The sequence below is a fragment of the Lissotriton helveticus genome, chromosome 2_1 (genome assembly GCF_964261635.1).
Source record: "Lissotriton helveticus chromosome 2_1, aLisHel1.1, whole genome shotgun sequence".
Taxonomy (NCBI): Eukaryota; Metazoa; Chordata; class Amphibia; order Caudata; family Salamandridae; genus Lissotriton; species Lissotriton helveticus.
Genome location: NC_136059.1, coordinates 1,632,376,786 through 1,632,401,223, shown reverse-complemented (window position 1 = coordinate 1,632,401,223; position 24,438 = coordinate 1,632,376,786).

Genomic DNA, 24,438 nt, shown 5'->3' with positions numbered 1-24,438 from the left:
GTTTATATCTCTTCCCGCAGTGAATAAACACGTTTTAAGCCCTCGAAGTGAGCATTTGGGCCTTTTTAAGTCACTTTTAACCATGAGCCAAATCTTGAGTTTTGGCTCCCTAGAAGCATGAAAATGACGACAAAGATGCTCATTTTATCTCCAAAAGTGATGATACACCTCTGAGAGTCGAAATTAGTTGAAAGATGAACATTTTCAAAACGGACTATTTTGGTCATCTCAGAGCAATTTCATCAGGTCGTGGGTCATCGATCGTTTTGCATGAAAAATTGAACGTTCTCGCATGTACATTAATTTACTCTAAATGTTGTTTATATCTCTTCCCGCAGTGAATAAACACGTTTTAAGCCCTCAAAGTGAGCATTTGGGTCCTTTTAAGTCACTTTTACCCATAAGCCAAATCTTGTGTTTTGGCTCCCTAGAAGCATGAAAATGACTATAAAGATGCTAATTTTAGCTCCAAAAGTGATGATCCACCTCTGAGAGTCAAAATTAGTTGAAAGATGAAAATTTTCAAAACGGACCATTTTGGTCATCTCGGAGCAATTTCATCAGGTCGCGGGTCATCGATCGTTTTGCATGAAAAATTGAACGTTCTTGCATGAACATTAATTTACCTTAAATGTTGTTTATATCTCTTCCTGCATTGAATAAACACGTTTTAAGCCCTCAAAGTGAGCATTTGGGCCTTTTTAAGTCACTTTTAACCATGAGCCAAATCTTGAGTTTTGGCTCCCTAGAGGTATGAAAATGACGATAAAGATGCTCATTTTATCTCCAAAAGTGATGATCCACCTCTGAGAGTCAAAATTAGTTGAAAGATGAACATTTTCAAAATGGACCATTTTGGTCATCTCGGAGCAATTTCATCAGGTCGCGGGTCATCGATCGTTTTGCATGAAAAATTGAACGTTCTTGCATGAACATTAATTTACTCTAAATGTTGTTTATATCTCTTCCCGCAGTGAATAAACACGTTTTAAGCCCTCGAAGTGAGCATTAGGGTCCTTTTAATTCACTTTTAACCATGAGCCAAATCTTGAGTTTTGGCTCCTTAGAAGCATGAAAATGACGATAAAGATGCTCATGTTATCTCCAAAAGTGATGATCCACTTCTGAAAGTCAGAATTAGTTGAAAGATGGAAGGTTTTAAAACGGACCATTTGGTCATCTCAGAGCAATTTCATCAGGTCGCGGGTCATCGATCGTTTTGCATGAAAAATTGAACGTTCTCGCATGAACAATAATTTACTCTAAATGTTGTTTATATCTCTTCCCGCAGTGAATAAACACGTTTTAAGCCCTCGAAGTGAGCATTTGGGTCCTTTTAAGTCACTTTTACCCATGAGCCAAATCTTGAGTTTTGGCTCCCTAGAAGCATGAAAATGACTATAAAGATGCTCGTTTTAGCTCCAAAAGTGATGATCCACCTCTGAAAGTAAAAATTAGTTGAAAGATGAACATTTTCAAAACGGACCATTTTGGTCATCTCAGAGCAATTTCATCAGGTTGCGGGTCAACGATCGTTTTGCATGAAAAATTGAACGTTCTCGCATAAACATTATTTTACTCTAAATGTTGTTTATATCTCTTCCCGCAGTGAATAGTGGAGTAGTGTGGCTCACTGGTTAGAGGCGGCAGGCCTGAGAGCAGAAGTCAGCCTGGGACCAGGGTTCAATTCCCGACGCGGCAGGGTTGTGGACCTTGGTCAGCGGACTCGATAATTCTCGCTTCGGTGCTTACTCGAATCAGGGGTTCCACTCGGCAACTCTGGGCATTAGCTTGCCTAATCTCCACAACGGCCCCACCAATTCCGGGGATGCCTGGCTCCACCTTGGGGACTCCCAGCAAGGGACCATCCCACAGGGAAAGCCAGGACGGGTTCCCCAGAGTTATACAGCGCCGGGACGCCCCGTTGCTGGGGCAGCTGTGCGCTTTACAAGTATATTACATTTACAAGTATATTACATTTACATAAACATGTTTAAGCCCTCAAAGTGAGCATTTGGGCCTTTTTAAGTCACTTTTTACCATGAGCCAAATCTTGAGTTTTGGCTCCCTAGAAGCATGAAAATGACAATAAAGATGCTCATTTTATCTCCAAAAGTGATGATACACCTCTGAGAGTCAAAATTAGTTGAAAGATGAACATTTTCAAAACGGACTATTTTGGTCATCTCAGAGCAATTTCATCAGGTCGCGGGTCATCGATCGTTTTGCATGAAAAATTGAACGTTCTTGCATGAACATTAATTTACTCTAAATGTTGTTTATATCTCTTCCCGCAGTGAATAAACATGTTTTAAGCCCTCGAAGAGAGCATTTGGGTCCTTTTAATTCACTTTTAACCATGAGCCAAATCTTGAGTTTTGGCTCCTTAGAAGCATGAAAATGACGATAAAGATGCTCATTTTATCTCCAAAAGTGATGATCCACCTCTGAAAGTCAGAATTAGTTGAAAGATGGAAGGTTTTAAAACGGACCATTTAGGTCATCTCAGAGCAATTTCATCAGGTCGTGAGTCATCGATCGTTTTGCATGAAAAATTGAACGTTCTCGCATGAACATTAATTTACTCTAAATGTTGTTTATATCTCTTCCCGCAGTGAATAAACACGTTTTAAGCCCTCAAAGTGAGCATTTGGGCCTTTTTAAGTCACTTTTAACCATGAGCCAAATCTTGAGTTTTGGCTCCCTAGAAGCATGAAAATGACGACAAAGATGCTAATTTTATCTCCAAAAGTGATGATCCACCTCTGAGAGTCAAAATTAGTTGAAAGATGAACATTTTCAAAACGGACTATTTTGGTCATCTCAGAGCAATTTCATCAGGTCGCGGGGTCATCGATCGTTTTGCATGAAAAATTGAACGGTCTCGCATGAACATTAATTTACTCTAAATGTTGTTTATATCTCTTCCCGCAGTGAATAAACACGTTTTAAGCCCTCGAAGTGAGCATTTGGGCCTTTTTAAGTCACTTTTAACCATGAGCCAAATCCTGAGTTTTGGCTCCCTAGAAGCATGAAAATGACGACAAAGATGCTCATTTTATCTCCAAAAGTGATTATACACCTCTGAGAGTCAAAATTAGTTGAAAGATGAACATTTTCAAAACTGACTATTTTGGTCATCTCAGAGCAATTTCATCAGGTCGTGGGTCATCGATCGTTTTGCATGAAAAATTGAACGTTCTCGCATGTACATTAATTTACTCTAAATGTTGTTTATATCTCTTCCCGCAGTGAATAAACACGTTTTAAGCCCTCAAAGTGAGCATTTGGGTCCTTTTAAGTCACTTTTACCCATAAGCCAAATCTTGTGTTTTGGCTCCCTAGAAGCATGAAAATGACTATAAAGATGCTAATTTTAGCTCCAAAAGTGATGAACCACCTCTGAGAGTCAAAATTAGTTGAAAGATGAAAATTTTCAAAACGGACCATTTTGGTCATCTCGGAGCAATTTCATCAGGTCGCGGGTCATCGATCGTTTTGCATGAAAAAGTGAACGTTCTTGCATGAACATTAATTTACCTTAAATGTTGTTTATATCTCTTCCTGCATTGAATAAACACGTTTTAAGCCCTCAAAGTGAGCATTTGGGCCTTTTTAAGTCACTTTTAACCATGAGCCAAATCTTGAGTTTTGGCTCCCTAGAGGTATGAAAATGACGATAAAGATGCTCATTTTATCTCCAAAAGTGATGATCCACCTCTGAGAGTCAAAATTAGTTGAAAGATGAACATTTTCAAAACGGACCATTTTGGTCATCTCGGAGCAATTTCATCAGGTCGCGGGTCATCGATCGTTTTGCATGAAAAATTGAACGTTCTTGCATGAACATTAATTTACTCTAAATGTTGTTTATATCTCTTCCCGCAGTGAATAAACACGTTTTAAGCCCTCGAAGTGAGCATTTGGGTCCTTTTAATTCACTTTTAACCATGAGCCAAATCTTGAGTTTTGGCTCCTTAGAAGCATGAAAATGACGATAAAGATGCTCATGTTATCTCCAAAAGTGATGATCCACTTCTGAAAGTCAGAATTAGTTGAAAGATGGAAGGTTTTAAAACGGACCATTTGGTCATCTCAGAGCAATTTCATCAGGTCGCGGGTCATCGATCGTTTTGCATGAAAAATTGAACGTTCTCGCATGAACAATAATTTACTCTAAATGTTGTTTATATCTCTTCCCGCAGTGAATAAACACGTTTTAAGCCCTCGAAGTGAGCATTTGGGTCCTTTTAAGTCACTTTTACCCATGAGCCAAATCTTGAGTTTTGGCTCCCTAGAAGCATGAAAATGACTATAAAGATGCTCGTTTTAGCTCCAAAAGTGATGATCCACCTCTGAAAGTAAAAATTAGTTGAAAGATGAACATTTTCAAAACGGACCATTTTGGTCATCTCAGAGCAATTTCATCAGGTTGCGGGTCAACGATCGTTTTGCATGAAAAATTGAACGTTCTCGCATAAACATTATTTTACTCTAAATGTTGTTTATATCTCTTCCCGCAGTGAATAAACATGTTTAAGCCCTCAAAGTGAGCATTTGGGCCTTTTTAAGTCACTTTTTACCATGAGCCAAATCTTGAGTTTTGGCTCCCTAGAAGCATGAAAATGACAATAAAGATGCTCATTTTATCTCCAAAAGTGATGATACACCTCTGAGAGTCAAAATTAGTTGAAAGATGAACATTTTCAAAACGGACTATTTTGGTCATCTCAGAGCAATTTCATCAGGTCGCGGGTCATCGATCGTTTTGCATGAAAAATTGAACGTTCTTGCATGAACATTAATTTACTCTAAATGTTGTTTATATCTCTTCCCGCAGTGAATAAACATGTTTTAAGCCCTCGAAGAGAGCATTTGGGTCCTTTTAATTCACTTTTAACCATGAGCCAAATCTTGAGTTTTGGCTCCTTAGAAGCATGAAAATGACGATAAAGATGCTCATTTTATCTCCAAAAGTGATGATCCACCTCTGAAAGTCAGAATTAGTTGAAAGATGGAAGGTTTTAAAACGGACCATTTTGGTCATCTCAGAGCAATTTCATCAGGTCGCGAGTCATCGATCGTTTTGCATGAAAAATTGAACGTTCTCGCATGAACATTAATTTACTCTAAATGTTGTTTATATCTCTTCCCGCAGTGAATAAACACGTTTTAAGCCCTCAAAGTGAGCATTTGGGCCTTTTTAAGTCACTTTTAACCATGAGCCAAATCTTGAGTTTTGGCTCCCTAGAAGCATGAAAATGACGACAAAGATGCTAATTTTATCTCCAAAAGTGATGATCCACCTCTGAGAGTCAAAATTAGTTGAAAGATGAACATTTTCAAAACGGACTATTTTGGTCATCTCAGAGCAATTTCATCAGGTCGCGGGGTCATCGATCGTTTTGCATGAAAAATTGAACGGTCTCGCATGAACATTAATTTACTCTAAATGTTGTTTATATCTCTTCCCGCAGTGAATAAACACGTTTTAAGCCCTCGAAGTGAGCATTTGGGCCTTTTTAAGTCACTTTTAACCATGAGCCAAATCTTGAGTTTTGGCTCCCTAGAAGCATGAAAATGACGACAAAGATGCTCATTTTATCTCCAAAAGTGATGATCCACCTCTGAGAGTCAAAATTAGTTGAAAGATGAAAATTTTCAAAACGGACCATTTTGGTCATCTCGGAGCAATTTCATGAGGTCGCGGGTCATCGATCGTTTTGCATGAAAAATTGAACGTTCTTGCATGAACATTAATTTACTCTAAATGTTGTTTATATCTCTTCCCGCAGTGAATAAACACGTTTTAAGCACTCGAAGTGAGCATTTGGGTCCTTTTAATTCACTTTTAACCATGAGCCAAATCTTGAGTTTTGGCTCCTTAGAAGCATGAAAATGACGATAAAGATGCTCATTTTATCTCCAAAAGTGATGATCCACCTCTGAAAGTCAGAATTAGTTGAAAGATGGACATTTTCAAAATGGACCATTTTTGGTCATCTCAGAGCAATTTCATCAGGTCGCGGGTCAACGATCGTTTTGCATGAAAAATTGAACGTTCTCGCATGTACATTAATTTACTCTAAATGTTGTTTATATCTCTTCCCGCAGTGAATAAACACGTTTTAAGCCCTCAAAGTGAGCATTTGGGTCCTTTTAAGTCACTTTTACCCATGAGCCAAATCTTGAGTTTTGGCTCCGTAGAAGCATGAAAATGACGATAAAGATGCTCATTTTATATCCAAAAGTGATGATCCACCTCTGAGAGTCAAAATGAGTTGAAAGATGAAAATTTTCAAAACGGACCATTTTGGTCATCTCGGAGCAATTTCATCAGGTCGCGGGTCATCGATCGTTTTGCATGAAAAATTGAACGTTCTCGCATGAACAATAATTTACTCTAAATGTTGTGTATATCTCTTCCCGCAGTGACTAAACACGTTTTAAGCCCTCGAAGTGAGCATTTGGGCCTTTTTAAGTCACTTTTAACCATGAGCCAAATCTTGAGTTTTGGCTCCCTAGAAGTATGAAAATGACGATAAAGATGCTCATTTTATCTCCAAAAGTGATGATCCACCTCTGAGAGTCAAAATTTGTTGAAAGATGAACATTTTCAAAACGGACTATTTCGGTCATCTCAGAGCAATTTCATCAGGTCGCGGGTCATCGATCGTTTTGCATGAAAAATTGAACGTTCTCGCATGAACAATAATTTACTCTTAATGTTGTTTATATCTCTTCCCGCAGTGACTAAACACGTTTTAAGCCCTCGAAGTGAGCATTTGGGTTCTTTCAAGTCACTTTTACCCATGAGCCAATTCTTGAGTTTTGGCTCCCTAGAAGCATGAAAATGACTATAAAGATGCTCATTTTAGCTCCAAAAGTGATGATCCACCTCTGAGAGTAAAAATTAGTTGAAATATGAACATTTTCAAAACGGACCATTTTGGTCATCTCAGAGCAATTTCATCAGGTCGCGGGTCATCGATCGTTTTGCATGAAAAATTGAACGTTCTTGCATGAACATTAATTTACTCTAAATGTTGTTTATATCTCTTCCCGCAGTGAATAAACACGTTTTAAGCCCTCGAAGTGAGCATTTGGGTCCTTTTAAGTCACTTTTAACCATGAGCCAAATCTTGAGTTTTGGCTCCCTAGAAGCATGAAAATGACGATAAAGATGCTCATTTTATATCCAAAAGTGATGATCCACCTCTGAGAGTCAAAATTAGTTGAAAGATGAAAATTTTCAAAACGGACCATTTTGGTCATCTCGGAGCAATTTCATCAGGTCGGGTCATCGATCGTTTTGCATGAAAAATTGAACTTTCTTGCATGAACATTAATTTACTCTAAATGTTGTTTATTACTCTTTCTGCAGTGAATAAATACGTTTTAAGCCCTCGAAGTGAGCATTTGGGTCCTTTTAAGTCACTTTTAACCATGAGCCAAATCTTGAGTTTTAACTCCCTAGAAGCATGAAAATGACGATAAAGATACTCATTTTATCTCCAAAAGTGATGATACACCTCTGAGAGTCAAAATTAGTTGAAAGATGAACATTTTCAAAACGGACTATTTTCGTCATCTCAGAGCAAATTCATCAGGTCGCGGGGTCATCGATCGTTTTGCATGAAAAATTGAACGTTCTCGCATGAACATTAATTTACTCTAAATGTTGTTTATATCTCTTCCCGCAGTGAATAAACACGTTTTAAGCCCTCGAAGTGAGCATTTGGGCCTTTTTAAGTCACTTTTAACCATGAGCCAAATCTTGAGTTTTGGCTCCCTAGAAGCATGAAAATGACGACAAAGATGCTCATTTTATCTCCAAAAGTGATGATACACCTCTGAGAGTCGAAATTAGTTGAAAGATGAACATTTTCAAAACGGACTATTTTGGTCATCTCAGAGCAATTTCATCAGGTCGTGGGTCATCGATCGTTTTGCATGAAAAATTGAACGTTCTCGCATGTACATTAATTTACTCTAAATGTTGTTTATATCTCTTCCCGCAGTGAATAAACACGTTTTAAGCCCTCAAAGTGAGCATTTGGGTCCTTTTAAGTCACTTTTACCCATAAGCCAAATCTTGTGTTTTGGCTCCCTAGAAGCATGAAAATGACTATAAAGATGCTAATTTTAGCTCCAAAAGTGATGATCCACCTCTGAGAGTCAAAATTAGTTGAAAGATGAAAATTTTCAAAACGGACCATTTTGGTCATCTCGGAGCAATTTCATCAGGTCGCGGGTCATCGATCGTTTTGCATGAAAAATTGAACGTTCTTGCATGAACATTAATTTACCTTAAATGTTGTTTATATCTCTTCCTGCATTGAATAAACACGTTTTAAGCCCTCAAAGTGAGCATTTGGGCCTTTTTAAGTCACTTTTAACCATGAGCCAAATCTTGAGTTTTGGCTCCCTAGAGGTATGAAAATGACGATAAAGATGCTCATTTTATCTCCAAAAGTGATGATCCACCTCTGAGAGTCAAAATTAGTTGAAAGATGAACATTTTCAAAACGGACCATTTTGGTCATCTCGGAGCAATTTCATCAGGTCGCGGGTCATCGATCGTTTTGCATGAAAAATTGAACGTTCTTGCATGAACATTAATTTACTCTAAATGTTGTTTATATCTCTTCCCGCAGTGAATAAACACGTTTTAAGCCCTCGAAGTGAGCATTTGGGTCCTTTTAAGTCACTTTTAACCATGAGCCAAATCTTGAGTTTTGGCTCCCTAGAAGCATGAAAATGACGATAAAGATGCTCATTTTATATCCAAAAGTGATGATCCACCTCTGAGAGTCAAAATTAGTTGAAAGATGAAAATTTTCAAAACGGACCATTTTGGTCATCTCGGAGCAATTTCATCAGGTCGGGTCATCGATCGTTTTGCATGAAAAATTGAACTTTCTTGCATGAACATTAATTTACTCTAAATGTTGTTTATTACTCTTTCTGCAGTGAATAAATACGTTTTAAGCCCTCGAAGTGAGCATTTGGGTCCTTTTAAGTCACTTTTAACCATGAGCCAAATCTTGAGTTTTAACTCCCTAGAAGCATGAAAATGACGATAAAGATACTCATTTTATCTCCAAAAGTGATGATACACCTCTGAGAGTCAAAATTAGTTGAAAGATGAACATTTTCAAAACGGACTATTTTCGTCATCTCAGAGCAAATTCATCAGGTCGCGGGGTCATCGATCGTTTTGCATGAAAAATTGAACGTTCTCGCATGAACATTAATTTACTCTAAATGTTGTTTATATCTCTTCCCGCAGTGAATAAACACGTTTTAAGCCCTCGAAGTGAGCATTTGGGCCTTTTTAAGTCACTTTTAACCATGAGCCAAATCTTGAGTTTTGGCTCCCTAGAAGCATGAAAATGACGACAAAGATGCTCATTTTATCTCCAAAAGTGATGATACACCTCTGAGAGTCGAAATTAGTTGAAAGATGAACATTTTCAAAACGGACTATTTTGGTCATCTCAGAGCAATTTCATCAGGTCGTGGGTCATCGATCGTTTTGCATGAAAAATTGAACGTTCTCGCATGTACATTAATTTACTCTAAATGTTGTTTATATCTCTTCCCGCAGTGAATAAACACGTTTTAAGCCCTCAAAGTGAGCATTTGGGTCCTTTTAAGTCACTTTTACCCATAAGCCAAATCTTGTGTTTTGGCTCCCTAGAAGCATGAAAATGACTATAAAGATGCTAATTTTAGCTCCAAAAGTGATGATCCACCTCTGAGAGTCAAAATTAGTTGAAAGATGAAAATTTTCAAAACGGACCATTTTGGTCATCTCGGAGCAATTTCATCAGGTCGCGGGTCATCGATCGTTTTGCATGAAAAATTGAACGTTCTTGCATGAACATTAATTTACCTTAAATGTTGTTTATATCTCTTCCTGCATTGAATAAACACGTTTTAAGCCCTCAAAGTGAGCATTTGGGCCTTTTTAAGTCACTTTTAACCATGAGCCAAATCTTGAGTTTTGGCTCCCTAGAGGTATGAAAATGACGATAAAGATGCTCATTTTATCTCCAAAAGTGATGATCCACCTCTGAGAGTCAAAATTAGTTGAAAGATGAACATTTTCAAAATGGACCATTTTGGTCATCTCGGAGCAATTTCATCAGGTCGCGGGTCATCGATCGTTTTGCATGAAAAATTGAACGTTCTTGCATGAACATTAATTTACTCTAAATGTTGTTTATATCTCTTCCCGCAGTGAATAAACACGTTTTAAGCCCTCGAAGTGAGCATTAGGGTCCTTTTAATTCACTTTTAACCATGAGCCAAATCTTGAGTTTTGGCTCCTTAGAAGCATGAAAATGACGATAAAGATGCTCATGTTATCTCCAAAAGTGATGATCCACTTCTGAAAGTCAGAATTAGTTGAAAGATGGAAGGTTTTAAAACGGACCATTTGGTCATCTCAGAGCAATTTCATCAGGTCGCGGGTCATCGATCGTTTTGCATGAAAAATTGAACGTTCTCGCATGAACAATAATTTACTCTAAATGTTGTTTATATCTCTTCCCGCAGTGAATAAACACGTTTTAAGCCCTCGAAGTGAGCATTTGGGTCCTTTTAAGTCACTTTTACCCATGAGCCAAATCTTGAGTTTTGGCTCCCTAGAAGCATGAAAATGACTATAAAGATGCTCGTTTTAGCTCCAAAAGTGATGATCCACCTCTGAAAGTAAAAATTAGTTGAAAGATGAACATTTTCAAAACGGACCATTTTGGTCATCTCAGAGCAATTTCATCAGGTTGCGGGTCAACGATCGTTTTGCATGAAAAATTGAACGTTCTCGCATAAACATTATTTTACTCTAAATGTTGTTTATATCTCTTCCCGCAGTGAATAAACATGTTTAAGCCCTCAAAGTGAGCATTTGGGCCTTTTTAAGTCACTTTTTACCATGAGCCAAATCTTGAGTTTTGGCTCCCTAGAAGCATGAAAATGACAATAAAGATGCTCATTTTATCTCCAAAAGTGATGATACACCTCTGAGAGTCAAAATTAGTTGAAAGATGAACATTTTCAAAACGGACTATTTTGGTCATCTCAGAGCAATTTCATCAGGTCGCGGGTCATCGATCGTTTTGCATGAAAAATTGAACGTTCTTGCATGAACATTAATTTACTCTAAATGTTGTTTATATCTCTTCCCGCAGTGAATAAACATGTTTTAAGCCCTCGAAGAGAGCATTTGGGTCCTTTTAATTCACTTTTAACCATGAGCCAAATCTTGAGTTTTGGCTCCTTAGAAGCATGAAAATGACGATAAAGATGCTCATTTTATCTCCAAAAGTGATGATCCACCTCTGAAAGTCAGAATTAGTTGAAAGATGGAAGGTTTTAAAACGGACCATTTTGGTCATCTCAGAGCAATTTCATCAGGTCGCGAGTCATCGATCGTTTTGCATGAAAAATTGAACGTTCTCGCATGAACATTAATTTACTCTAAATGTTGTTTATATCTCTTCCCGCAGTGAATAAACACGTTTTAAGCCCTCAAAGTGAGCATTTGGGCCTTTTTAAGTCACTTTTAACCATGAGCCAAATCTTGAGTTTTGGCTCCCTAGAAGCATGAAAATGACGACAAAGATGCTAATTTTATCTCCAAAAGTGATGATCCACCTCTGAGAGTCAAAATTAGTTGAAAGATGAACATTTTCAAAACGGACTATTTTGGTCATCTCAGAGCAATTTCATCAGGTCGCGGGGTCATCGATCGTTTTGCATGAAAAATTGAACGGTCTCGCATGAACATTAATTTACTCTAAATGTTGTTTATATCTCTTCCCGCAGTGAATAAACACGTTTTAAGCCCTCGAAGTGAGCATTTGGGCCTTTTTAAGTCACTTTTAACCATGAGCCAAATCTTGAGTTTTGGCTCCCTAGAAGCATGAAAATGACGACAAAGATGCTCATTTTATCTCCAAAAGTGATGATCCACCTCTGAGAGTCAAAATTAGTTGAAAGATGAAAATTTTCAAAACGGACCATTTTGGTCATCTCGGAGCAATTTCATGAGGTCGCGGGTCATCGATCGTTTTGCATGAAAAATTGAACGTTCTTGCATGAACATTAATTTACTCTAAATGTTGTTTATATCTCTTCCCGCAGTGAATAAACACGTTTTAAGCACTCGAAGTGAGCATTTGGGTCCTTTTAATTCACTTTTAACCATGAGCCAAATCTTGAGTTTTGGCTCCTTAGAAGCATGAAAATGACGATAAAGATGCTCATTTTATCTCCAAAAGTGATGATCCACCTCTGAAAGTCAGAATTAGTTGAAAGATGGACATTTTCAAAATGGACCATTTTTGGTCATCTCAGAGCAATTTCATCAGGTCGCGGGTCAACGATCGTTTTGCATGAAAAATTGAACGTTCTCGCATGTACATTAATTTACTCTAAATGTTGTTTATATCTCTTCCCGCAGTGAATAAACACGTTTTAAGCCCTCAAAGTGAGCATTTGGGTCCTTTTAAGTCACTTTTACCCATGAGCCAAATCTTGAGTTTTGGCTCCGTAGAAGCATGAAAATGACGATAAAGATGCTCATTTTATATCCAAAAGTGATGATCCACCTCTGAGAGTCAAAATGAGTTGAAAGATGAAAATTTTCAAAACGGACCATTTTGGTCATCTCGGAGCAATTTCATCAGGTCGCGGGTCATCGATCGTTTTGCATGAAAAATTGAACGTTCTCGCATGAACAATAATTTACTCTAAATGTTGTGTATATCTCTTCCCGCAGTGACTAAACACGTTTTAAGCCCTCGAAGTGAGCATTTGGGCCTTTTTAAGTCACTTTTAACCATGAGCCAAATCTTGAGTTTTGGCTCCCTAGAAGTATGAAAATGACGATAAAGATGCTCATTTTATCTCCAAAAGTGATGATCCACCTCTGAGAGTCAAAATTTGTTGAAAGATGAACATTTTCAAAACGGACTATTTCGGTCATCTCAGAGCAATTTCATCAGGTCGCGGGTCATCGATCGTTTTGCATGAAAAATTGAACGTTCTCGCATGAACAATAATTTACTCTTAATGTTGTTTATATCTCTTCCCGCAGTGACTAAACACGTTTTAAGCCCTCGAAGTGAGCATTTGGGTTCTTTCAAGTCACTTTTACCCATGAGCCAATTCTTGAGTTTTGGCTCCCTAGAAGCATGAAAATGACTATAAAGATGCTCATTTTAGCTCCAAAAGTGATGATCCACCTCTGAGAGTAAAAATTAGTTGAAATATGAACATTTTCAAAACGGACCATTTTGGTCATCTCAGAGCAATTTCATCAGGTCGCGGGTCATCGATCGTTTTGCATGAAAAATTGAACGTTCTTGCATGAACATTAATTTACTCTAAATGTTGTTTATATCTCTTCCCGCAGTGAATAAACACGTTTTAAGCCCTCGAAGTGAGCATTTGGGTCCTTTTAAGTCACTTTTAACCATGAGCCAAATCTTGAGTTTTGGCTCCCTAGAAGCATGAAAATGACGATAAAGATGCTCATTTTATATCCAAAAGTGATGATCCACCTCTGAGAGTCAAAATTAGTTGAAAGATGAAAATTTTCAAAACGGACCATTTTGGTCATCTCGGAGCAATTTCATCAGGTCGGGTCATCGATCGTTTTGCATGAAAAATTGAACTTTCTTGCATGAACATTAATTTACTCTAAATGTTGTTTATTACTCTTTCTGCAGTGAATAAATACGTTTTAAGCCCTCGAAGTGAGCATTTGGGTCCTTTTAAGTCACTTTTAACCATGAGCCAAATCTTGAGTTTTAACTCCCTAGAAGCATGAAAATGACGATAAAGATACTCATTTTATCTCCAAAAGTGATGATACACCTCTGAGAGTCAAAATTAGTTGAAAGATGAACATTTTCAAAACGGACTATTTTCGTCATCTCAGAGCAAATTCATCAGGTCGCGGGGTCATCGATCGTTTTGCATGAAAAATTGAACGTTCTCGCATGAACATTAATTTACTCTAAATGTTGTTTATATCTCTTCCCGCAGTGAATAAACACGTTTTAAGCCCTCGAAGTGAGCATTTGGGCCTTTTTAAGTCACTTTTAACCATGAGCCAAATCTTGAGTTTTGGCTCCCTAGAAGCATGAAAATGACGACAAAGATGCTCATTTTATCTCCAAAAGTGATGATACACCTCTGAGAGTCGAAATTAGTTGAAAGATGAACATTTTCAAAACGGACTATTTTGGTCATCTCAGAGCAATTTCATCAGGTCGTGGGTCATCGATCGTTTTGCATGAAAAATTGAACGTTCTCGCATGTACATTAATTTACTCTAAATGTTGTTTATATCTCTTCCCGCAGTGAATAAACACGTTTTAAGCCCTCAAAGTGAGCATTTGGGTCCTTTTAAGTCACTTTTACCCATAAGCCAAATCTTGTGTTTTGGCTCCCTAGAAGCATGAAAATGACTATAAAGATGCTAATTTTAGCTCCAAAAGTGATGATCCACCTCTGAGAGTCAAAATTAGTTGAAAGATGAAAATTTTCAAAACGGACCATTTTGGTCATCTCGGAGCAATTTCATCAGGTCGCGGGTCATCGATCGTTTTGCATGAAAAATTGAACGTTCTTGCATGAACATTAATTTACCTTAAATGTTGTTTATATCTCTTCCTGCATTGAATAAACACGTTTTAAGCCCTCAAAGTGAGCATTTGGGCCTTTTTAAGTCACTTTTAACCATGAGCCAAATCTTGAGTTTTGGCTCCCTAGAGGTATGAAAATGACGATAAAGATGCTCATTTTATCTCCAAAAGTGATGATCCACCTCTGAGAGTCAAAATTAGTTGAAAGATGAACATTTTCAAAACGGACCATTTTGGTCATCTCGGAGCAATTTCATCAGGTCGCGGGTCATCGATCGTTTTGCATGAAAAATTGAACGTTCTTGCATGAACATTAATTTACTCTAAATGTTGTTTATATCTCTTCCCGCAGTGAATAAACACGTTTTAAGCCCTCGAAGTGAGCATTTGGGTCCTTTTAAGTCACTTTTAACCATGAGCCAAATCTTGAGTTTTGGCTCCCTAGAAGCATGAAAATGACGATAAAGATGCTCATTTTATATCCAAAAGTGATGATCCACCTCTGAGAGTCAAAATTAGTTGAAAGATGAAAATTTTCAAAACGGACCATTTTGGTCATCTCGGAGCAATTTCATCAGGTCGGGTCATCGATCGTTTTGCATGAAAAATTGAACTTTCTTGCATGAACATTAATTTACTCTAAATGTTGTTTATTACTCTTTCTGCAGTGAATAAATACGTTTTAAGCCCTCGAAGTGAGCATTTGGGTCCTTTTAAGTCACTTTTAACCATGAGCCAAATCTTGAGTTTTAACTCCCTAGAAGCATGAAAATGACGATAAAGATACTCATTTTATCTCCAAAAGTGATGATACACCTCTGAGAGTCAAAATTAGTTGAAAGATGAACATTTTCAAAACGGACTATTTTCGTCATCTCAGAGCAAATTCATCAGGTCGCGGGGTCATCGATCGTTTTGCATGAAAAATTGAACGTTCTCGCATGAACATTAATTTACTCTAAATGTTGTTTATATCTCTTCCCGCAGTGAATAAACACGTTTTAAGCCCTCGAAGTGAGCATTTGGGCCTTTTTAAGTCACTTTTAACCATGAGCCAAATCTTGAGTTTTGGCTCCCTAGAAGCATGAAAATGACGACAAAGATGCTCATTTTATCTCCAAAAGTGATGATACACCTCTGAGAGTCGAAATTAGTTGAAAGATGAACATTTTCAAAACGGACTATTTTGGTCATCTCAGAGCAATTTCATCAGGTCGTGGGTCATCGATCGTTTTGCATGAAAAATTGAACGTTCTCGCATGTACATTAATTTACTCTAAATGTTGTTTATATCTCTTCCCGCAGTGAATAAACACGTTTTAAGCCCTCAAAGTGAGCATTTGGGTCCTTTTAAGTCACTTTTACCCATAAGCCAAATCTTGTGTTTTGGCTCCCTAGAAGCATGAAAATGACTATAAAGATGCTAATTTTAGCTCCAAAAGTGATGATCCACCTCTGAGAGTCAAAATTAGTTGAAAGATGAAAATTTTCAAAACGGACCATTTTGGTCATCTCGGAGCAATTTCATCAGGTCGCGGGTCATCGATCGTTTTGCATGAAAAATTGAACGTTCTTGCATGAACATTAATTTACCTTAAATGTTGTTTATATCTCTTCCTGCATTGAATAAACACGTTTTAAGCCCTCAAAGTGAGCATTTGGGCCTTTTTAAGTCACTTTTAACCATGAGCCAAATCTTGAGTTTTGGCTCCCTAGAGGTATGAAAATGACGATAAAGATGCTCATTTTATCTCCAAAAGTGATGATCCACCTCTGAGAGTCAAAATTAGTTGAAAGATGAACATTTTCAAAATGGACCATTTTGGTCATCTCGGAGCAATTTCATCAGGTCGCGGGTCATCGATCGTTTTGCATGAAAAATTGAACGTTCTTGCATGAACATTAATTTACTCTAAATGTTGTTTATATCTCTTCCCGCAGTGAATAAACACGTTTTAAGCCCTCGAAGTGAGCATTAGGGTCCTTTTAATTCACTTTTAACCATGAGCCAAATCTTGAGTTTTGGCTCCTTAGAAGCATGAAAATGACGATAAAGATGCTCATGTTATCTCCAAAAGTGATGATCCACTTCTGAAAGTCAGAATTAGTTGAAAGATGGAAGGTTTTAAAACGGACCATTTGGTCATCTCAGAGCAATTTCATCAGGTCGCGGGTCATCGATCGTTTTGCATGAAAAATTGAACGTTCTCGCATGAACAATAATTTACTCTAAATGTTGTTTATATCTCTTCCCGCAGTGAATAAACACGTTTTAAGCCCTCGAAGTGAGCATTTGGGTCCTTTTAAGTCACTTTTACCCATGAGCCAAATCTTGAGTTTTGGCTCCCTAGAAGCATGAAAATGACTATAAAGATGCTCGTTTTAGCTCCAAAAGTGATGATCCACCTCTGAAAGTAAAAATTAGTTGAAAGATGAACATTTTCAAAACGGACCATTTTGGTCATCTCAGAGCAATTTCATCAGGTTGCGGGTCAACGATCGTTTTGCATGAAAAATTGAACGTTCTCGCATAAACATTATTTTACTCTAAATGTTGTTTATATCTCTTCCCGCAGTGAATAGTGGAGTAGTGTGGCTCACTGGTTAGAGGCGGCAGGCCTGAGAGCAGAAGTCAGCCTGGGACCAGGGTTCAATTCCCGACGCGGCAGGGTTGTGGACCTTGGTCAGCGGACTCGATAATTCTCGCTTCGGTGCTTACTCGAATCAGGGGTTCCACTCGGCAACTCTGGGCATTAGCTTGCCTAATCTCCACAACGGCCCCACCAATTCCGGGGATGCCTGGCTCCACCTTGGGGACTCCCAGCAAGGGACCATCCCACAGGGAAAGCCAGGACGGGTTCCCCAGAGTTATACAGCGCCGGGACGCCCCGTTGCTGGGGCAGCTGTGCGCTTTACAAGTATATTACATTTACAAGTATATTACATTTACATAAACATGTTTAAGCCCTCAAAGTGAGCATTTGGGCCTTTTTAAGTCACTTTTTACCATGAGCCAAATCTTGAGTTTTGGCTCCCTAGAAGCATGAAAATGACAATAAAGATGCTCATTTTATCTCCAAAAGTGATGATACACCTCTGAGAGTCAAAATTAGTTGAAAGATGAACATTTTCAAAACGGACTATTTTGGTCATCTCAGAGCAATTTCATCAGGTCGCGGGTCATCGATCGTTTTGCATGAAAAATTGAACGTTCTTGCATGAACATTAATTTACTCTAAATGTTGTTTATATCTCTTCCCGCAGTGAATAAACATGTTTTAAGCCCTCGAAGAGAGCATTTGGGTCCTTTTAATTCACTTTTAACCATGAGCCAAATCTTGAGTTTTGGCTCCTTAGAAGCATGAAAATGACGATAAAGATGCTCATTTTATCTCCAAAAGTGATGATCCACCTCTGAAAGTCAGAATTAGTTGAAAGATGGAAGGTTTTAAAACGGACCATTTAGGTCATCTCAGAGCAATTTCATCAGGTCGCGAGTCATCGATCGTTTTGCATGAAAAATTGAACGTTCTCGCATGAACATTAATTTACTCTAAATGTTGTTTATATCTCTTCCCGCAGTGAATAAACACGTTTTAAGCCCTCAAAGTGAGCATTTGGGCCTTTTTAAGTCACTTTTAACCATGAGCCAAATCTTGAGTTTTGGCTCCCTAGAAGCATGAAAATGACGACAAAGATGCTAATTTTATCTCCAAAAGTGATGATCCACCTCTGAGAGTCAAAATTAGTTGAAAGATGAACATTTTCAAAACGGACTATTTTGGTCATCTCAGAGCAATTTCATCAGGTCGCGGGGTCATCGATCGTTTTGCATGAAAAATTGAACGGTCTCGCATGAACATTAATTTACTCTAAATGTTGTTTATATCTCTTCCCGCAGTGAATAAACACGTTTTAAGCCCTCGAAGTGAGCATTTGGGCCTTTTTAAGTCACTTTTAACCATGAGCCAAATCTTGAGTTTTGGCTCCCTAGAAGCATGAAAATGACGACAAAGATGCTCATTTTATCTCCAAAAGTGATGATCCACCTCTGAGAGTCAAAATTAGTTGAAAGATGAAAATTTTCAAAACGGACCATTTTGGTCATCTCGGAGCAATTTCATGAGGTCGCGGGTCATCGATCGTTTTGCATGAAAAATTGAACGTTCTTGCATGAACATTAATTTACTCTAAATGTTGTTTATATCTCTTCCCGCAGTGACTAAACACGTTTTAAGCCCTCGAAGTGAGCATTTGGGCCTTTTTAAGTCACTTTTAACCATGAGCCAAATCTTGAGTTTTGGCTCCCTAGAAGTATGAAAATGACGATAAAGATGCTCATTTTATCTCCAAAAGTGATGATCCACCTCTGAGAGTCAAAATTAGTTGAAAGATGAACATTTTCAAAACGGACTATTTCGGTCATCTCAGAGCAATTTCATCAGGTCGCGGGTCATCGATCGTTTTGCATGAAAAATTGAACGTTCTCGCATGAACAATAATTTACTCTTAATGTTGTTTATATCTCTTCCCGCAGTGACTAAACACGTTTTAAGCCCTCGAAGTGAGCATTTGGGTCCTTTCAAGTCACTTTTACCCATGAGCCAAATCTTGAGTTTTGGCTCCCTAGAAGCATGAAAATGACTATAAAGATGCTCATTTTAGCTCCAAAAGTGATGATCCACCTCTGAGAGTAAAAATTAGTAGAAATATGAACATTTTCAAAACGGACCATTTTGGTCATCTCAGAGCAATTTCATCAGGTCGCGGGTCATCGATCGTTTTGCATGAAAAATTGAACGTTCTTGCATGAACATTAATTTACTCTAAATGTTGTTTATATCTCTTCCCGCAGTGAATAAACACGTTTTAAGCCCTCGAAGTGAGCATTTGGGTCCTTTTAAGTCACTTTTAACCATGAGCCAAATCTTGAGTTTTGGCTCCCTAGAAGCATGAAAATGACGATAAAGATGCTCATTTTATATCCAAAAGTGATGATCCACCTCTGAGAGTCAAAATTAGTTGAAAGATGAAAATTTTCAAAACGGACCATTTTGGTCATCTCGGAGCAATTTCATCAGGTCGGGTCATCGATCGTTTTGCATGAAAAATTGAACGTTCTCGCATGAACAATAATTTACTCTAAATGTTGTTTATATCTCTTCCCGCAGTGACTAAACACGTTTTAAGCCCTCGAAGTGAGCATTTGGGTCCTTTTAAGTCACTTTTACCCATGAGCCAAATCTTGAGTTTTGGCTCCCTAGAAGCATGAAAATGACTATAAAGATGCTCATTTTAACTCCAAAAGTGATGATCCACCTGTGAGAGTCAAAATTAGTTGAAAGATGAACATTTTCAAAACGGACCATTTTGGTCATCTTGGAGCAATTTCATCAGGTCACGGGTCATCGATCGTTTTGCATGAAAAATTGAACTTTCTTGCATGAACATTAATTTACTCTAAATGTTGTTTATTACTCTTTCTGCAGTGAATAAATACGTTTTAAGCCCTCGAAGTGAGCATTTGGGTCCTTTTAAGTCACTTTTAACCATGAGCCAAATCTTGAGTTTTAACTCCCTAGAAGCATGAAAATGACGATAAAGATACTCATTTTATCTCCAAAAGTGATGATACACCTCTGAGAGTCAAAATTAGTTGAAAGATGAACATTTTCAAAACGGACTATTTTCGTCATCTCAGAGCAAATTCATCAGGTCGCGGGGTCATCGATCGTTTTGCATGAAAAATTGAACGTTCTCGCATGAACATTAATTTACTCTAAATGTTGTTTATATCTCTTCCCGCAGTGAATAAACACGTTTTAAGCCCTCGAAGTGAGCATTTGGGCCTTTTTAAGTCACTTTTAACCATGAGCCAAATCTTGAGTTTTGGCTCCCTAGAAGCATGAAAATGACGACAAAGATGCTCATTTTATCTCCAAAAGTGATGATACACCTCTGAGAGTCAAAATTAGTTGAAAGATGAACATTTTCAAAACGGACTATTTTGGTCATCTCAGAGCAATTTCATCAGGTCGTGGGTCATCGATCGTTTTGCATGAAAAATTGAACGTTCTCGCATGTACATTAATTTACTCTAAATGTTGTTTATATCTCTTCCCGCAGTGAATAAACACGTTTTAAGCCCTCAAAGTGAGCATTTGGGTCCTTTTAAGTCACTTTTACCCATAAGCCAAATCTTGTGTTTTGGCTCCCTAGAAGCATGAAAATGACTATAAAGATGCTAATTTTAGCTCCAAAAGGGATGATCCACCTCTGAGAGTCAAAATTAGTTGAAAGATGAAAATTTTCAAAACGGACCATTTTGGTCATCTCGGAGCAATTTCATCAGGTCGCGGGTCATCGATCGTTTTGCATGAAAAATTGAACGTTCTTGCATGAACATTAATTTACCTTAAATGTTGTTTATATCTCTTCCTGCATTGAATAAACACGTTTTAAGCCCTCAAAGTGAGCATTTGGGCCTTTTTAAGTCACTTTTAACCATGAGCCAAATCTTGAGTTTTGGCTCCCTAGAAGCATGAAAATGACGACAAAGATGCTCATTTTATCTCCAAAAGTGATGATCCACCTCTGAGAGTCAAAATTAGTTGAAAGATGAAAATTTTCAAAACGGACCATTTTGGTCATCTCGGAGCAATTTCATGAGGTCGCGGGTCATCGATCGTTTTGCATGAAAAATTGAACGTTCTTGCATGAACATTAATTTACTCTAAATGTTGTTTATATCTCTTCCCGCAGTGAATAAACACGTTTTAAGCACTCGAAGTGAGCATTTGGGTCCTTTTAATTCACTTTTAACCATGAGCCAAATCTTGAGTTTTGGCTCCTTAGAAGCATGAAAATGACGATAAAGATGCTCATTTTATCTCCAAAAGTGATGATCCACCTCTGAAAGTCAGAATTAGTTGAAAGATGGACATTTTCAAAATGGACCATTTTGGTCATCTCAGAGCAATTTCATCAGGTCGCGGGTCAACGATCGTTTTGCATGAAAAATTGAACGTTCTCGCATGTACATTAATTTACTCTAAATGTTGTTTATATCTCTTCCCGCAGTGAATAAACACGTTTTAAGCCCTCAAAGTGAGCATTTGGGTCCTTTTAAGTCACTTTTACCCATGAGCCAAATCTTGAGTTTTGGCTCCGTAGAAGCATGAAAATGACGATAAAGATGCTCATTTTATATCCAAAAGTGATGATCCACCTCTGAGAGTCAAAATGAGTTGAAAGATGAAAATTTTCAAAACGGACCATTTTGGTCATCTCGGAGCAATTTCATCAGGTCGCGGGTCATCGATCGTTTTGCATGAAAAATTGAACGTTCTCGCATGAACAATAATTTACTCTAAATGTTGTGTATATCTCTTCCCGCAGTGACTAAACACGTTTTAAGCCCTCGAAGTGAGCATTTGGGTCCTTTTAAGTCACTTTTACCCATGAGCCAAATCTTGAGTTTTGGCTCCCTAGAAGCATGAAAATGACTATAAAGATGCTCATTTTAGCTCCAAAAGTGATGATCCACCTGTGAGAGTCAAAATTAGTTGAAAGATGAAAATTTTCAAAACGGACCATTTTGGTCATCTCGGAGCAATTTCATCAGGTCGCGGGTCATCGATCGTTTTGCATGAAAAATTGAACGTTCTTGCATGAACATTAATTTACTCTAAATGTTGTTTATATTTCTTCCCGCAGTGAATAAACATGTTTTAAGCCCTCGAAGTGAGCATTTGGGTCCTTTTAATTCACTTTTACCCATGAGCCAAATCTTGTGTTTTGGCTCCTTAGAAGCATGAAAATGACTATAAAGATGCTCATTTTAGCTCCAAAAGTGATGATCCACCTCTGAGAGTAAAAATTAGTTGAAAGATGAACATTTTCAAAACGGACCATTTTGGTCATCTCAGAGCAATTTCATCAGGTCGCGGGTCAACGATCGTTTTGCATGAAAAATTGAACGTTCTCGCATGAACATTATTTTACTCTAAATGTTGTTTATATCTCTTCCCGCAGTGAATAAACACGTTTTAAGCCCTCGAAGTGAGCATTTGGGCCTTTTTAAGTCACTTTTAACCATGAGCCAAATCTTGAGTTTTGGCTCCCTAGAAGCATGAAAATGACGACAAAGATGCTCATTTTATCTCCAAAAGTGATTATACACCTCTGAGAGTCAAAATTAGTTGAAAGATGAACATTTTCAAAACGGACTATTTTGGTCATCTCAGAGCAATTTCATCAGGTCGTGGGTCATCGATCGTTTTGCATGAAAAATTGAACGTTCTCGCATGTACATTAATTTACTCTAAATGTTGTTTATATCTCTTCCCGCAGTGAATAAACACGTTTTAAGCCCTCAAAGTGAGCATTTGGGTCCTTTTAAGTCACTTTTACCCATAAGCCAAATCTTGTGTTTTGGCTCCCTAGAAGCATGAAAATGACTATAAAGATGCTAATTTTAGCTCCAAAAGTGATGATCCACCTCTGAGAGTAAAAATTAGTAGAAATATGAACATTTTCAAAACGGACCATTTTGGTCATCTCAGAGCAATTTCATCAGGTCGCGGGTCATCGATCGTTTTGCATGAAAAATTGAACGTTCTTGCATGAACATTAATTTACTCTAAATGTTGTTTATATCTCTTCCCGCAGTGAATAAACACGTTTTAAGCCCTCGAAGTGAGCATTTGGGTCCTTTTAAGTCACTTTTAACCATGAGCCAAATCTTGAGTTTTGGCTCCCTAGAAGCATGAAAATGACGATAAAGATGCTCATTTTATATCCAAAAGTGATGATCCACCTCTGAGAGTCAAAATTAGTTGAAAGATGAAAATTTTCAAAACGGACCATTTTGGTCATCTCGGAGCAATTTCATCAGGTCGGGTCATCGATCGTTTTGCATGAAAAATTGAACGTTCTCGCATGAACAATAATTTACTCTAAATGTTGTTTATATCTCTTCCCGCAGTGACTAAACACGTTTTAAGCCCTCGAAGTGAGCATTTGGGTCCTTTTAAGTCACTTTTACCCATGAGCCAAATCTTGAGTTTTGGCTCCCTAGAAGCATGAAAATGACTATAAAGATGCTCATTTTAACTCCAAAAGTGATGATCCACCTGTGAGAGTCAAAATTAGTTGAAAGATGAACATTTTCAAAACGGACCATTTTGGTCATCTTGGAGCAATTTCATCAGGTCACGGGTCATCGATCGTTTTGCATGAAAAATTGAACTTTCTTGCATGAACATTAATTTACTCTAAATGTTGTTTATTACTCTTTCTGCAGTGAATAAATACGTTTTAAGCCCTCGAAGTGAGCATTTGGGTCCTTTTAAGTCACTTTTAACCATGAGCCAAATCTTGAGTTTTAACTCCCTAGAAGCATGAAAATGACGATAAAGATACTCATTTTATCTCCAAAAGTGATGATACACCTCTGAGAGTCAAAATTAGTTGAAAGATGAACATTTTCAAAACGGACTATTTTCGTCATCTCAGAGCAAATTCATCAGGTCGCGGGGTCATCGATCGTTTTGCATGAAAAATTGAACGTTCTCGCATGAACATTAATTTACTCTAAATGTTGTTTATATCTCTTCCCGCAGTGAATAAACACGTTTTAAGCCCTCGAAGTGAGCATTTGGGCCTTTTTAAGTCACTTTTAACCATGAGCCAAATCTTGAGTTTTGGCTCCCTAGAAGCATGAAAATGACGACAAAGATGCTCATTTTATCTCCAAAAGTGATGATACACCTCT